General features: G+C 42.1%; 1 protein-coding gene across 1 annotated transcript in view; it reads right to left on the bottom strand.

The window, feature by feature from the left end:
* IPCEF1 (interaction protein for cytohesin exchange factors 1) overlaps positions 1–12,503 on the bottom strand; it is a 52,506-nt gene extending 40,003 nt beyond the window's left edge. Inside the window, exon 1 of the mRNA XM_081905203.1 lies at positions 12,441–12,503. The gene's annotated coding sequence lies outside the window, so the exon portion shown is untranslated. The remainder of the gene's footprint in view (positions 1–12,440) is intronic.
* Between the last annotated feature and the right edge of the window lie 247 nt (positions 12,504–12,750).

Here is a 12,750-nt window from a genome sequence, read left to right as displayed (position 1 = left end):
TGCAAATAGAAGCCATCCACCCACCAGCCTAAAAAGTTGTTTCCTCTATGCAAGGCAGGATTAGCACTCCTCCTGAACCCTCAGGCAGTTTATCTTCAGATTCATTTTCCCCCAGCATGAGATAAAGTCTGAAACAGATGTGACATGGGCTCCTGAATTTTTTTACTTAATTTAAAGCATCCACAGATATGGGAGGGTTTTGTTCTAAATTCATTGGAGGAAGTGCACTGGTGTGTTGTTTAACCCAATCTCCTGTGCCATTTTCCTGATCTAAATTACATCCCAAGCTGCTATTAGCCCTTTTTTTTGGGGGGGGGGAACAGGAGTACCTGTATCATAGAGGCAGGCAACCGTCAATGTTATGGGAAATAATCTAGTGAGTTTGGCAGGGAAATGGGTGCCACTGTGGTCTAAACCACTGAGCCTCTTGGGCTTGCCAATCGGAAGGTCGGCAGTTCAAATCCCGCAATGGGGTGAGCTCCCTTTTCTCTGTCCCAGCTCCTGCCAACCTAGCAACTTGAAAGCATGCCAGTGCAAGTAGATAAATAGGTACCACTGTGGTGGGAAGGTAAATTGTGTTTCCGTGTGCTCTGGTTTCCATCACAGTGTTCTGTTTAGAAGTTGTTTAGTCATGCTGGCCACATGACCCGGAAAGCTGTCTGTGGACAAACGCCGGCTCCCTTGGCCTGAAAGCGAGATGAGCGCTGCAAACCCATAGTTGCCTTTGACTGGATGTAACCGTCCAGGGGTCCTTTACCTTTTTTACCTTACTAGAACCACCGAAGGGACGCGGGTGGGGCTGTGGTCTAAACCACTGAGCCTCTTGGGCTTGCCGATCAGAAGGTCGGTGGTTCGAATCCCCGTGATGGAGTGAGCTCCCATTGCTTAGTCCCAGCTCCTGCCAACCTAGCAGTTCAAAAGCACACCAAAAAGTGCAAGTTGATAAATAGGTACTGCTCTGGCAGGAAGGTAAATGGCGTTTCCGTGCACTGCTCTGGTTTTGATGCTCTGTTGCACCAGAAGTGGCTTAGTCATGCTGGCCACATGACCTGGAAAAACTGTCTGCGGACAAACGCCGGCTCCCTCGGCCTGTAAAGCAAGATGAGTGCCAGTCTGCGACTGGACTTAACTGTCAGGGGTCCTTTATCTTTACCTTTAGAACCACCGAACAAAGTCAAGTGGAAAAATTCAAGACCAGGGGTAGGCAACCTAAGGCCGAATCGCTTTCTCAATCCAGCCCATGGACGGTCTGAGAATCAGTGTGTTTTTACATGAGTAGAATGTGTCCGTTTATTTAAAATGCATCTCTGGGTTATTTGTGGGGCATAGGAATTCGTTCATTATTATTTTTCAAAATATAGTCCGGCCCACCACATGGTCTGAGAGATGGTGTACCGGCTCACAGCTGAAAAAGGTTGCTGCCCCCTTCTCAAGACAGACATTTAGAATTAAGGGCCAGGAATCCTATCGACCCATGAATTTGTTTTCAGTATAAGTAAAGAGTTTACTGCCATTTCAAAAAAGTTTCCTACTTTTCTCCCAAGACTCCTCCTTTAGAGTAGCCAATTTAAAAAGAACTTACAAATCAACCAAACAGATTTTTATCTACCTTCTTCCTACCCGCCACTGCATAATGCAGGCATAAACTTTTTTCCTCACATCAGCTATTTTATTGTCAGTTTTTCTTATCCAACTAATTCTAGCTGTACACACGTGATGTGTTCGTTTTCCAAAAAAACTTTGCCAGCAAGCAACATGGTAACATGCTTCAAAGAATCTTCTTCATAACTCTTAACCACACCTTAATCAGTGTTAGCACACCTTATCTGAAATTCTTTGAGCACTCTAATGCAATGGGTCCCAAACTCCCCCCACCTCCCACCCCTTGAAAATTGCTGAGGCTCTTGGCAGACCACTTAAATTATTTTTCTACCTGTTGTAACCATTGTTCTAGGCTGTGCAAGGAGTTATATGGTTTGTAATCCTATTTTTACAGACACACAACCAACCACCTAAATTAAGCGCATGGACCACAGTTTGGGAACCCATGCTCAAAAGCAAAGAATGCAAGGTTTGCCTAATTAGAAATATTCATTCCAATTCAAGGACTTGCAATCTTGCAGCTATCTCTGTAGCTACATATAAAATTATATAAGTCAGAAATAAAAGGCCAACTCTGTCCTTTATTTTGAAATTTTTAGTCTGGAAGATCTTGCACAACGCTAATGCTCACTGAATGATTAAGCAAGCAATTTTTAAAAAGTCATTAATTAGATTTTATTATAGACAGACAGAAAGATTAGTTTTCAATAACTGCTCTGGTGTATCTGTTCAGGAGCTACTCTTAGTGCTATTTTCTCTTGCTAGTTTCCACATGGTGGCAGTATCTATTTCTTTACTTTTGCTATTTCATTAGATTTCATGGTTGGTTAGGATAATTAACAATAGATGTACCACTGGAGTTCAAAAAGCAGCAACATATCTACAGTGTAATGCCAAACATTTGAATCACTCGTTTCCTGAAATGTTTGTTTAACATCATAGCATTAGTATATGTAGTTGAAATTTTTTTTACACAGAGAAAACAGTGAACACAGTCCTACTGATTTGAAGGGGAAATATTTAGACCTCAATTCTGTATGTACCATTGAGCTCAATGGGGCTTACTGCTGAGTAAGTCTATCTGCTCAGAATTAAACCACATTAGGTTCGATGGAACTTATTCCCAGGCGAGGGTGTAAAGGATTGCAATTTAGGGCATTTGTGTTTCTATCCCTATATCTCAAGGGAAGGGTTTGCAGAAGGCCTACAATTTTGTTGTCAAAGACTTTTCTATGATAAGAGCTTTATAGTGATTATTAATGGTTGGAAGGAAAATGTAGGTGGTTTATAGACCTTAAAAGCCCCCCAGCAAGCCACAAATTCATCATTCCTTTGGACTGAATGTGGAGGTGGACTTAAATGAAAGTATTTTCCATTTTCATAAAGAAATACAAGTCATAGTACTTGTATTATAAAGACCCAACATCAAAGCTCCGATTACACACAATACATGTATGCTATAGTACAAACTTTATTCATTTTCAATCATGAGGTGTTTAACCATTAACTACCATCTAGGCTGCAAAGTCCTTAACCGCAAAGGCACATGTCTTTTTTTATATATACCTAATAACATTATGACTGGAGGAGAGCATGGTTTGCAATTAGGGGGTGGTTTGTTTTTGTTTTTAATTATATGGGAGCCCCAGGATCCGTTCACCTGCACCCACAAAGAGTGAGGTTGTGGGAGACTGTTATTTTCAGGCAAAGCTAAAGGCATGAAGTTATTTTTCTTTTTCTTTTAAGCATTATCACACCAGCAGCAGCAGTAACACACCACCTTCCCCTCTTTACTGTGCTCCTTGCTTTGGAGGAGCAGCCTGATACACAGAAAGCAAGCAGGTAAAGTCATATGTTCAGGGTAACTCCTGCTCTGTAATCCCAGGTGTATGCATAACCCTGCAAGTGTCCTGGAAAAACTGGGACATCCCGTTTTTTATCATAAGAGAACAGTGACCATTATGGCTGCCGTGATCTTGTGCAATTTTGTGGCACAATTTCCCCCCCAAAAAGTGTTTTTGGGGGCCCGTGATCTCGTGTGGTGCCTCAAAACTCTCATTTTGGGATGCCATCCCCCAAAAAAGCACTTTGAGGGGTTTGAGGTGCAAAAATGCATGAGATCACAGCAACCATTCTCTTGCAATAACAAAAAAGATGGAATCCTGAATTTTGGCTTTAAAGTGTTGGGAGGGTACATATATAGAGATACATACATATGGCAATACATGTGTGAAGAAAATGTGTTTTGAAGGTGCTCAAAGAATCTCTGAAGTCTCTTATCCTTACTTTGTTCCTGGAAAGCTGCTTCTGACCCATAATAGCTCAGTTGGTAGAGCGTGAGATGCTTAATCTCAGGGTCGTGGGTTCGAACCCCAGGTGGGACATAAATTCCTGCATTGCAGGAGCTTAATATTGATAATAATAATAATTTATTATTTATACCCCGCCCATCTGGCTGGGTTTCCCTAGCCACTCTGGGTGGCTTCCAACAAAATATTAAAAATACAATAAAACATCAGACATGAAAAACTTCCCTAAACAGGGCTGCCTTCAGATGTCTTCTAAAAGTCAGATAGTTGTTTATTTCCTTGACATCTGATGGGAGGGCAGGCGCCACAACCGAGATGGTGCTCTGCCTGGTTCCCTGTAACTTCCCTTCTCACCGTTGCTAACTTGGACTAGATGATCCTCATGCTCCCTTCCAACTTTGCAGTTCTATGATTCCGTGATTCTGTGATTCTAGGGGTGACCTGGCAAGCCCAGACTCAAAACAATTTCCTGCTTAGACCAAGGTTCTACATCAGGTATGGGGAACATGACCCTCCAGGTGTCACTTAACTACAACTCCCATCATCCCTGCCCATTGGCCACATCTGCTGGGGCTGGTAGAAGTTGTAGTTTAGCAACATCTGAAGGGCCAATGGTTCCCACTCCCAAACTACAAGAATAAACTCAAGAGTGGTTTTGCTTTACAGTGAGTCTATTTAGCTGAGGTAATCATGTTATCAGTGTAATGTCCATGAGGCAAACATCAAAGTACTGCAAGATTTTTCAAGATCCCACTAGTTTTAACTGGCTCTTAAATGCTACACAGTTTAATTTAAGTTTCACATATAATAGCCCTGCCCTACACTGTGCAAAGAAAATAGGTTACTAAACCTCTGGAGAATAATCACAGATACACTGCTAATAACACTTAGCAAGTTACATGTTAATAGTAAAACATATGTGTGTTTAAAAATAATTTTTAAAATCAGCATCTATACCACAAACATGTCATTCCCAAAGTACTGTGGAAGGAATTATTTCATAAGAATGCTAGGGGTTGCTAACATAAAATAAGAAGTTAGAGCCTTTTATTAGCCGTGAGGGCTTAACAACTAACAGATATGGCACAATTCTAAGCACGTTTAATCAGAAGTCAGTGCCACTCTCTTCAATAGGATTTACTTTCAGATAAGTGTGCATAGGATTTCAGCCTAAGAGCATTCATTCCTTAAAATCGTCATGGTTCCACACAGGTAACTATTTCAATGCCAGGTTCATTATTGCCATCTCTGATGACAGAACAATAAAGTTATTTTTATGCTTATTTATAGAGCCAGCAAGGAAAGCATACCACTGGTTCTGTTTCTTTGGCCCTCGTAGCATTTGTTTGCCACTCAGTTCTATGCAATATGCATGCAGATGACACTCAGTTTTAAGTGTTGTTTAAGTCACAGGCTGTCATAGGCGCCGACTCCATGGGGCTTGAGGGGGCCCGAGCCCCCTCAAAAATTCGTTTGGGGGGGCTCCGCCCCCCCAATAATCTCCGGCGCCCCTCCAGCAGAGCGCCATCGCCGCCCCTCCCCCAGCCCAAAATGCACAGGGAGGGGTGGGCTGCATGCCTCCTGCCCTCCCTCCCGAGCAAAAGCTCCACCCAATTTCCTTAGGAGCTGATTAATATGCGCAGCACACTCTCCCCTATTCGCTCACGAGGAGGCGGCGCCACTTTATTTGCATATTCATGAGCTTATTTATTATTCATGAGCTTTCCCGGGCCCCCCCAATATTTTTTGTAAGTCCGCGTCCCTGCAGGCTGTTGAAGTTCTGGATCAGTGTCTGGAGGTGGTAATGAATAAGATGTGAGCTGAATTCAGGCAAGGTCAGTCAAACTACTGATCCAACAATACAGTTCAGCTTGGATGTTGGATGGGGTAGCACCTCCTTTTAAAATGCAGATTTTTAGTCTTGGGGTGCTTCTGGACCCAATACTACCAGGGTGATAGTGAAAGACAGATGCACCTTTGCCCATCTTAGGCTGGTGCCTTCAGTTTGTCATTCCTAGACACTAGAGATCAGGTCACTGTAACACATGCCTAACATACATCATGTCAGGACTACTGCAGTGTGATCGATGTGGGACTGCCTTTCAAAAGTATCCAGAAACTTGACTTGGTAAGATTGTTAACTAGAGCTGCTAACTGGGAATATTCAACTCCTGTATTGAAAATTGCCTGGCTGCAGCATCTAAACCAGCTGAGGTTTCAGGGCTTTGAATTGAGTCAAGAAACAAATTGGTAGTCAGTCTGGAGGAATCTGATTTGTTTAGGAGCCCAAATCAAAGTGCTGGTGCTAACCTTTCAAGCCTTTTAGTCTGGAGCCAGGATATCTGAAGGGCCTTCTTCTGTACAAACATGCCTGCTTGCCTCTCATTTGTCCCATTGACCCTGATGGTATCCTTTCTTGGGATCAGGGGACATTTTTGGAACTCACAAGGGCACATGTTTTGAAGCCTATATTTCCACACTTTACTTTGCAGCATACTTTGTGATTTTAAATTTCTGCTGGGTTTCTCTCACCAAAGAGTACTTGCTCCAAATCTGTATCTTGGCATCCAGGGAATTCTCTTTTTATACCTATATGTTTTCCTTACCACCAGCAGTTATTGCAAGGAATGGGGGAGAAAGTCTATTCAGTTGGCATTTAAAGGTGAATTTATCTAACCGATAGTTTCTGAACCAATGCCCAAACCAAAACACAGCCATTCATTGAATTTGAAACTTATCCAAATTCTGCATGCAGTTCTCCAGCCTGCAAACATGAGAAATTGAGAGGAGCTGAAATTGGCAGATTCTCCCATTCCTAGCTATCATATCACTCTGCCTGAGGTTTGAATTCCTTTGTGTGAGAGAACAGTGGAAACGTATAGTTTCTTTGTAATCTTTGCCTTACTTGCAAATATACATGCAGAGAGTGGCTGGGGAAACCCAGTCAGATGGGCGGGCTATAAATAATAAAATTATTATTATTATTCTATTGCAGGCAGAGGTTCCATACAGAGCAAGTTGGGCAGTCTGCCAAAAGCGGCCCTCCAACCCAGTTTCCATTTAATGCCAACTAGAAGCTCTCTGTTTTCTCTCCTCTTGGTCTGCAAGGCACCCTGCATTCAACCACCAAAAGCTGCCTACTTGCTTGCTTGCGACTCAAAGCAAGGCATAGAAATGATCTGCATGAGAGGAAGTCTGAGAACTAAACATACAGATGGAATGTGAAATGTATTTTAGCAAATCACATCTCTTCCTCGCTTAAATCTACAGTTCTAAGCTGTGAAAGTGTCACATTTTGGTCAAAAATGAGTTGCAAAACTTATCAGATGCCAAAAAACCAGCACGTTGAATCCAAGGCTTCCTTTGAGATGGAGGCTCCAGGCCAAATGGCCCTCCTGATAGGCCCTGGTCATTAAGGAACATTGGTATGCCTTTCTCAAAATACCAGACTCCCAATCACAATCCTTTTCGTTAAAGCCATAGAGACTGACTCATTTGCAGTAAGCCAGAAAGGGCAAGCTCATAACAAATACCTTCAATTTTACCTAAAGCAAAGCTTTAGAACTGGAGAAACAACCAACAATTTCCTGGTGTATGGTGTATACACACTGGGCTGCTCCACTTCTAGATGTTTGTAGGGAATGCTATTTTTAGATGCTCCACCACACAGACACCCAACAAGTGAAAAAAACCTAGCACATCAGAGAGGAAGTTTTAAACTCAAACAGCTCCCTGCTGGTTTCAATGTGAGACAGTTTTCTTATGTAAAGAAGCCTTTACAAATATGACACACACATCCAACCTGCAATGAAAAGTAGCATGGGGCATTCTGTTATCTACTGCATGTCCTTCTAATTGTTGCAGAGGTATAGCAAAGGTACCCCTGAACGTTAGGTCCAGTCGTGGACGACTCTGGGGTTGCGGCACTCATGTCGTTTTACTGGTTGAGGGAGCTGGCGTTTGTCCACACACAGCTTCCGAATCATGTGGCCAGCATGACTAAGCCGCTTCTGGCGAACCAGAGCAGTGCACGGAAACGCCGTTTACCTTCACGCCAGAGCGATACCTATTTATCTACTTGCACTTTGACGTGCTTTCGAACTGCTAGGTTGGCAGGAGCAGGGACCGAGCAACAGGAGCTCACCCCGTCGCGGGGATTCAAACCACTGACCTTCTGATCAGCAAGCCCTAGGCTCAGTGGTTTAGACCACAGCGCCACCCGCGTCCTAATTGTTGCAGAACTTGGTGCTAAAAACCAAATGGCATTAATCACCATAGAAAAGATTAATGCTTTGACCCAACTTTGATTCACACAGCACTCTCTCCATACATCCAAACAACTGAGACATCGTCAAGACAATGGTGTTGTGGACAAATATAAAATGTACAAACTGGGTGATAACAGATATCACCAGAAGCAATTACTATTGTTGCAAATGCCGGTCGATAAGCCACCACAAGTCCCTTCCAACTCTAAAATTCTTTGATTCTATGAATAATTGAGTCAAAATAAGCATGTAGATTATTGCTGCTGCAGACATCCATATTAAGACAATAAAGAGATTATGTTTGTCCATATTCTCAAGGATGGCTAGGACTGATCACGTGGAAAATGAGTATTTTTTTGCAAACTAGTCCTAAACTTATACAGAATTTAGACTAAAGCTGGGAAGATTGTTTATTCCCAGGCTGTTCTTCCATGTTTTAATAAGCTTAAATCCTCTGAACTGAGCCAAGGAAATTGTTTTTACATCATTTTTCTCTCTGATCTGCCCTCCCTACTTGTGTTCTTTTTCTTTCAAACTTTCCAGTTGGTTTTATTTATGTAGAAATACAAGCATGGTAAATTTCAGAGCTATAATTTGTGGCTTCCTGTCTCCAGGATCATTCTGAAGCAGTTCTCATGCGGCCAATTCTTCCAGCTAAATATTTACACATACATACACTGCACATAACTTTTACTTATGGGCAAGCTCTCCACATAGTTTCACATAATTTTTCAGGCTCTACATGTGGTTCTTATCATGACAACATATTGAAAATATGTGCCTACAAAACACATTTTAAATATATTTATACAAGCCATTATGTGCTTATCTTTAAGGCATTTACTATATATAGAAAAAAGGGAAGATTGGATTTCCTGTTCTCATTGCCTGCTCTTAAATATATTAATCATATCCAGGCCCTTGTTTTGGAGTCAAGGCTACAAAGTGTCTTTAAAAATCCCTGCTATGCTTGAAATCCCTAGCCCAATATTGCAATAGGAGCATATGGTCCAAGGCTGGACCTGTGCAGGATAACACAATGGGGCCTCAAACAGTCCTTCATGTACATTAGAACCACCACAGGACATATTTTCCTCTTATCTACATTTTGAAAAAATCAATGCAGTAGTCAATGTAAGATGTTTCTCCCAAGCAGCTGTGCCTTTAACATCTGCAGAGCAAATGACAAAACCACTACTACATTCTGTGTTAGCTTTACATCACCCTTGTGACATCAAAAAATGGCAGGTCTGGACTGAAGCTACATTCTCTTGAATAATCTTTCTGAAGCGACTGAAACTATATTCTAAGCTAAGAGGCATTCTAAGCTTTGGGGTGCATACCCCACAGTTTCCCATAAATGCAATTGGTGCTGCATAGAATCAATAGGACAAGGCTTTCTACTGACTTTAAAAAACTTATTTACCATTAATTTGGTAGAATTGCCCAATGGTGAATTTTTGAAATGCAGGAGGTCATTGCCACACCCCCAAGATAATCTACAGTCATGTGCCAAAGGAGAACCTAAAAATTCAGGCAGCTATGTTGATCTTATATCGTACAAAGACTGGAGAAAGCTTAATGGAGTTTGTAAATTCTCCCCACAACCCTGACACTCTGGCTGTGAAAAAAGACTACTAAAGAGGTCAAACTGGGTGGATAAGCGTATGTGTTCACGGCAAATATGTCCACTGGCCCCCAAAGGTTTATGATCGCTGCCTTACGTCCATCACAATTGGACTACTGCAATTATTGTGTTCAATACTAGCTACTTCAGAATAAATTTTGAAAGCTGCAGTCGTTCCAGAATGCAGCTTCAAGGACATTAATAGGTGCATCTCCATGAGACCACAATATGCCTAGCCTGCACCAACTACCAATTTGTGCCCCTGTGCCCCTGGGCACAGTTCAAAATGTTGCTGATTACTTTTAAATGTCTAAATGGTTGGAGCGTGATACCAAAGGGATCACTTCCTCCCATGCTATCCTGCTTACTCTTCTCTAGGATCACTCTGTTGGAGTGTTGATGCTGTGAACCTTCTATCTTATGCTCAGCATGTATACGGTGGCATAGTGTGGGTTGTCAGAGCCCGGGGCCACACGATGGGAGGATGGGAGGGAGGGGAAAGGACAGAGCATGCATGCGTGTTCAACTGCTTAACAGCATCGGAGTTACCCAGGAGATTTTAGCTGTAGAGATAAGAAAAGAAGAGATACTTCTGGAGAGGTCACTTCCTGGTTCGCATGGAGAAGTCATTTTCAATGGAGCCCAGCAATGGAAGTGTGCAGCTGTATTGAGGCAGCATAAGGTTTTGAAAGTTTGTACCCCCAACAACTTTCGGCCGGGGGAAAACTGCCCCTGTGCCCCCCCCACACACTATGCCACTGCATGTATATGCAGTGGTACCTCGGGTTACAAACACCTTGTGTTACAAACACTTCAGGTTACAGACTCTGCTAACCTGGAAGTAGTACCTTGGGTTAAGAACTTTACCTCAGGATGAGAATAGAAATCATGTGCTGGCAGCAGCAGGAGGTCCCATTAGCTAAAGTGGTACCTCAGTTTAAGAACGGTTTCAGGTTAAGAACGGATCTCCGGAACAAATTAATTTTGTAACCAGAGGTACCACTGTATAGGTAAATAAAATCTTATAATCACAGAAGTGCCAACAGTTCCTAGTGATCTTAATTCCAAGAAAACCCAACCAGCCTCTCACCACCTCTCTGATGGTGTAATAGAGGGGGGAGCATTCTTCAGGGCATAAAGAATGATGTTGTCTGCCAGAGCATTGGGGAATTGGCTGACCTCCCTTGCTCTGGCAAGTGAATGAGGAGATAATGAAACATTTCAAGTTTGTTTGTGACAGATTAGCATAGAGGAAATCAGAGAATGTGGAGAGTTATCAAACAGAGGCTCATTATGGCTTTGATTTTCTCTTATTTGGTTCCTGCTTCGTGCTAATAGATTAAATGTTAACACATTTCTGCAAGTTTGTATGCATTTATAATTAAAAGAAAGTGAACGCATTTCAGTTGGCTGAAAATCTTTTGTTCAAGCGCAGAGTTATGCTGTCTAAAGTCAGCACAGCTGAGTTCAGTGGAGCTTACTCCCAGGAAACTGCATAAAATTGCAGTTCTTCTTATCCTAATAACCTGCGTGCATGAACGTGTGTGAATATCTATAAATATATTGTTACGCACACCCAAATAAGACCCACAGGATCAAAGGGGAGTTGCTTCTAAGTAGGTGTGCAAAGGGCTACAGCTGTGGAGAGCAATCCTGTGCACATTTACTCAGAAGTAAATTACACAGGAGTTCAATTGGATTTACTCCCATGTAAATAGGTGTAGGAAATTGCAGATTTGGTCACACAATCCTGTGAACTGCATCTTTAGTTTGCATTCTGAAACTCTCTTTTAAGCCTTGTCTTCTGGATGAATGGGAGAAAACCTAATGCTAAAAGCCATGTGTTAGAAAACAAATAACCCGGAAAAATAAGTCCTATTTTATTCAAGCTACTTGTTTTAAGCATTTTTCCCCGCATGAACTTTACCAAAACACACATACAAATACTGCTTTGTGCTTCCCTGAATGCAGTCCACAGTGACTGGCCCAGATAAATATCAACACTATGTCTATTTGAGGAAACAGAGAAAGAGCCTGTTGAATATACAGACAGTAGCTGATTCTGGTCATAGTAGAGATCTGCAGTCCTCGTTGCGCCAAAGGCCTATTAATCTCACTCCACTATCTTATCAAGGCAGAGCAGATCTCTGGTTACTGGTCTGCTCCACAACTGTGCACAGACTGCAATTTTGCATACATGGAAGTCAATGGAATTTTAAGAGACCTAACAATAGGCAAGATTGCATCCTTTACAGTGGTACCTCGGGTTAAGAACTTAATTCATTCTGGAGGTCCGTTCTTAACCTGAAACTGTTCTTAACCTGAGGTACCACTTTAGCTAATGGGGCCTCCCGCTGCTGCTGCTGCTGCTGCTGCTGCACGATTTCTGTTCTCATCCTGAAGCAAAGTTCTTAACCCGAAGTACTATTTCTGGGTTAGCGGAGTCTGTAACATGCAGCATCTGTAACCTGAAGCATCTGTAACCCAAGGTACCACTGTATTTTTAATAAGAAAGCATGAAAATTTTACATTTGTCCAAGGTTCATTAATTTTGCAGCTAGGTAACACTGTAACTGAATAGTTTACGCAGGGGAAAGTACCATTACTTCAACCACAACAAAGCCCGGATCTTACCTATGCTTTGTGTGCCTTTCTCTGTGGCTGACTTTTTAAGCTTCAGAAAATAATTGAGGCAAAATGTTCAATGTTCGCTTCTCTTTAAGGTGAAGTCCTGAGACATCTTGACATTTTTTGGTAGCTGGGGAAATCTCTATAATCCCACGGCACTTAGTAAAACTCTTTTACACACTCTTCAAATTTGGGAAAGTTCCTCTCTTGCTTCTCTAATTTCCAGTTTTGTTATTGTTGTAAAGCCTCCATTGTTATGCACATGTGCTATGTATATGCTACAGGGCTACCTGGAAGGAAGTGGTTTCAACATTTA

The sequence above is a fragment of the Podarcis melisellensis genome (assembly GCF_964234715.1).
Source record: "Podarcis melisellensis genome assembly, chromosome: 3".
NCBI lineage: Eukaryota > Metazoa > Chordata > Lepidosauria > Squamata > Lacertidae > Podarcis > Podarcis melisellensis.
This window is presented reverse-complemented; position numbering and strand designations above follow the sequence as displayed.